The sequence below is a fragment of the Papaver somniferum genome, unplaced genomic scaffold (assembly GCF_003573695.1).
Source record: "Papaver somniferum cultivar HN1 unplaced genomic scaffold, ASM357369v1 unplaced-scaffold_47, whole genome shotgun sequence".
Classification (NCBI taxonomy): Eukaryota; Viridiplantae; Streptophyta; class Magnoliopsida; order Ranunculales; family Papaveraceae; genus Papaver; species Papaver somniferum.
In genome coordinates this window covers 1,045,235-1,049,861 of record NW_020647304.1, presented here as the reverse complement: position 1 = coordinate 1,049,861, position 4,627 = coordinate 1,045,235, and positions in this window count along the sequence as shown.

Below are 4,627 nucleotides of genomic sequence, written 5' to 3'. Positions count from 1 at the left end.
TAACAATGTTGGGTAAATTCAATGTTGGCTAGTCTTCTATGCCATGTTGTTGTTGAAGTTGCGATGCTTGATAGAGCTTTGTTTGCTTTGGGATGCTTGTGAAAATGCATTGGATACAGTCCATCTTCATGTGGCCCTTGAAAAATGATCCTCCCAGATGAGAGATCCTTTATAGTGAAACTAGCATAATCAAATGATTATATAGCAATTATTATCACTTGTACACTTGTGTACAGAAAGAAGATTTTGTGATGATTTATGAACCATCATTACATTGTTTAGATGAAAATTAGATGAAGGAGTTGTTTTAGAAACATAACCAATGTGAGTAACATGCATACCTTCACCATTTGCTACTTGTATTTCCTTAGCTCCCTCAAAAGGTGTAGATTGTTGTAGTTCAGTGCCATCATTAGTTATATGATTATTTGCACAGAGTTAGCATACCAAGGACTTTCACAAATCATGTTAGAAGTAACAAGCATGACACTAATATGATAAGGAATGTATGAACTTTGATAAGCAAAATTTAACCTGTGTCTGCATTCTGGTGCTAAGTGACATACTTTCTTACAGAGCTGACAAGCTTTGTCAGTTGTGGGCGCAGAAGAATTTGATGATGATGCACCAAGAGTGTATTATGGTGAAAAGGTAGGTGCAAAGGTAGGTACTGGTTGAAACTGAAATGTGAGAATCCTCTAGGATAAGATGTAAATGGTTGTCTCACAGGATAAAATTGTGAAAAATGAGAGGATTGAGGAAAATGTGGTTGTGAGAAATGAGAGGATTGTGGAAAATGAGATTAACCTCTGCCTCTCCCTCTACCAAACTGAGAGTTAGGCCTAGCATTAGAAGCAAAGGCTTTGGCATTAGCCTCAGATACAGATCCTTTTGTTTAGTTGTAACTACTACTTCTTCACTTAAAAGCAAATTGTGTAACTCCTTAGAGGCAACTGGAGGAGTACGAACTCGAATAGAAGTAGAGAAAGAACTATATTGTGGTTCTAAACCATTAAAAATGGTGATAACTAATTCCTCATCTGAGATTCTAGATTCAGCAGCAAATAACTCATCTTGAATCTTCTTGATTTCACTAGAAAAGCAGAAATAGTACTCGACCAGATATGGAGGCTATTGAATGGATCCATCAAGAAATCCATGAACTCGATATCGTTTCAACAGAGGAAAGAGTAAAGATTTCCAAGTGAGGAAATTATCTTCTTTAAGTTTGTATGAAAGAATACTTGAGATTTGATTACGAGGAACAGTAGAGATTCTTGATTCGTAGTTCGTCATGAAAACAATTGTAAAAAGACAGATTTGATGATTAACAGCACAGATGAGATCATCCGATCTCATGAAGGCAGCATCACGATGTAAAAAGGAGTTATCCGATCTTGTGGAGGATAAATATTGTTGGGTCCATCTGATGTTATGAAGACTAAGCCAAGAAGGGTTCATCTCGTGCTGCCAACAGTGATGAAAGAAGTAGCCATCTGATGGAACAGTTGATTGGAATTAAAAACTTGTCAATCATGAAGGTTAACCCTCTCTATGGACAATGGAACTAAATTTCCTTATGAAGTCTCGAAAAAGCAATCAGCACTGCTGCCATCCTGATGTGACGAACAGAGAAGTACGACCCAAAAACACGGAGGTTCAAATGATGAATGATGCCAGTGGTGGAGTAAAAACAGTTCGACGAAGACAAGCTTTCTGGTGGTTACAATTCATGAAGATTAATGGTGAAAGGAGAGTTCACCCACCTACATAATCGTGATGCCAAGTCTCTCTGCTGACGAGATGAATGGTTTGATTTAATCTCAACCTCATCCATGGGAGGCAAAGTTGGAAATTCTTGTTGCAATTGAAGTCGAAAAATATGGGGATGACAGAAGCTATATGAAGACATGAAGGCCACTGACCTAGCTGTTCGTATCCAGGAAGTGTGTTTTGTATCTACACAATGACTAGTGATTTGGATATTTAGTTTCAATACTTTTTACCCTTAAAATCCGCCTTAGATATTTGTATCGAGTTGTGTATTATTTAGAAGTGATGATGAACTTTTACAAAACCACCAGTATTATGGCAAGGATTTAACTATTCTAAACCCTGATGATGAATTGTGTGCAGTTTGATCAGTACCTCTTTTCTTGTTGACAGACAAGTCTTAATATTATCGGGAAATCATTTGCATTGCAGAACCTTGAGAGATAATGTTGCACCAAGAAACTTTTGGATGTCAGAAACAGGCGGTGTGAGGGCTAATGATATAGCATGTTTACATGTTTATATGAACCCTAAGCAAGCTTTCAGACAGCATTGAGGTTATAATCCTGATATGCGACTCTGATCAAAGGGGCTGTGTGTTAGAATCTAGACGGGAAATAAACTCAACTGATCATGATATGGGATAGGTTTCTTCCCTGTGTAACTCTTCGTTTTAATTTTTTTTTACCTTAAATGAGTATGAATAAGCTCCCTTATGATTGATAGCATTTTACTTTCGGAAAATTTCATTTGCTTGCACATCTTTTTTGGTTGCAACTCCGTTTATACAACTTTTCATTTTTTGATTTTACTTTAGAGTAATGTTTGATAATCATTTTTTGCCTATGCAACTGTTCATTAACATAACTCCGTTTATTTTCTCATCTAGAATCTAGATGGTCATCGAACAGGAAAATTCTTCTAGTAAAATTATTGAGTCCACTGGTTTCGCCTCGGGCTTCTGCTGAGGGCCAGCAACAATATAAACAAGACTCAGTTAAAGATCCGATTACAGACGCCATCAAAATACTTTTCCTCCTTTCTTTAAAATGACAAAAGTTAATTACTGTTTTAGTCCAATCTGGTGCCATGGGGACTTTCATAGGACCAAAATCAATGGCATTGAAGGATCAGCTTTTGATGCTGGACATGAAAAAAAAATTGCTGCTAAAGAATGTGCTTTGGAGCTGAATGTTAAGCTTTATTTTGAGGGGGGCCGTGAGGTTGTTCATAAAGCCATCACTCAAGGTCTCTAGTCTTGTTTGGATAATATTACCTGGTATATCCAGCCTATCATCTTGGATTATAAAACTTATGTGAGTAAAGAAAAGCCTTTAGATAGTATAATGAAAACTCATGTGATGATGTTACACCATAGAAACTTTCGGATGCTAGGAACAAGACATAGAATTAAGAAGAGTGGTAAGAACTGTTTTCTGGGTTTAGTTTGTTAAGATAAGTGTGGTCAAGATTGTATTCCTTTACCATTTAGATTAAGAAGCAATGTCTCTCATTTATCTGTTTTAGCATCCTTGTATTGTAATTTCGTCCGTATAGAGGCACAAATGTTTCCTATCAGAGTACTTAATGGAAAAGAATCAGATTTACCATTGAATTCATAGTTCAGGCACACAATAATGTTTTTCCAGACACACTATAATGTTTGGTCCTGGCCAGGCGAATCTTTTTGCCAAATTTGTCAAGATCCAAAAAAACACTGACATGCTTGTTAGAATACGGGCATCCAACTCAAAGCCAATTGGCAATGAGTGGAGAGGCCCGTAGAGTTATAAACCACAAGATCTTAGATTGCCCACACAATGTTGGACTAATAATCTCAACACGCCCCCTCACGTGTAGCCTCGTTGGGTCTAACACGTGGACAATTAAATCGGGTGACGCGGAGTAAGGTGCAGTCAAATGACTCGTCGCAAATAGCCTGCTCTGATACCATGTTAGAATACGGGCATCCAACTCAAAATCAATTGGAAAACAGTGGAGAGGCCCGTAAAATTCTAAACCGCGGGATCTTAGATTGCCAGACAATGTGGGACTAATAATCTCAACAAGGCTAACATATTTTTGATTTTTCTACCTTAGTACTTCTGGTTACATCTCTTCTTTCAAAGCTCCTGTCTCTATAATCAACAAATTAGAAAACTAAATGAAAGATTATTTTTTTGGGGGAGCATAAGGCTGTCTCTATAATCTTGAAGTTATCATGTAAATGTGTCCACACACTTTACCCACACGCACACACGATAAAGTAGGGCTACTAATACTGCTACTTTTCTACCCTTTCAATAATGAAATAAATCCGTTGTATTCTTTGATTACTCGAGATACCTCATTTCGTTGTACTACCTATTTTGATCAAGATTGCTTTATTCACAAAATCTAAAAGAAAGTATCTAGTTTGGCTCCACAAATGCAAAGTAGGAATGAAAATTTGCGATCTCTTTCCTCGTATAATTTCCTGTAAATATTCATCAGTAACAATTTCATTTTTAGTAGTTCTGATTATAGCACACAAAACTAGTGAAGAACTTAAATTTAATCTAAAATTTAGATTACTTTTTTTTTGAAGGAAGAAGGGGCTTTGAAAAGCTCCTAAATTTTATTTATTGATTATCTAATTTCAAGTTGAGGTTTGAAGGATTACATTGAAGAGGTGGAAGATAGACACACCCTCCTGGTTGATCATGATGAATTACATCAAGAAACAGGACAACACAAATAGTACAAGATTTACATTTGAAACTTAAAGAAACAAGATGTGGAAATCGAATTGAACTTCTGAAACCCGTTATCCTTATAATGGTTTCAAACCAATTTGTTTCCTGATCATCATGGA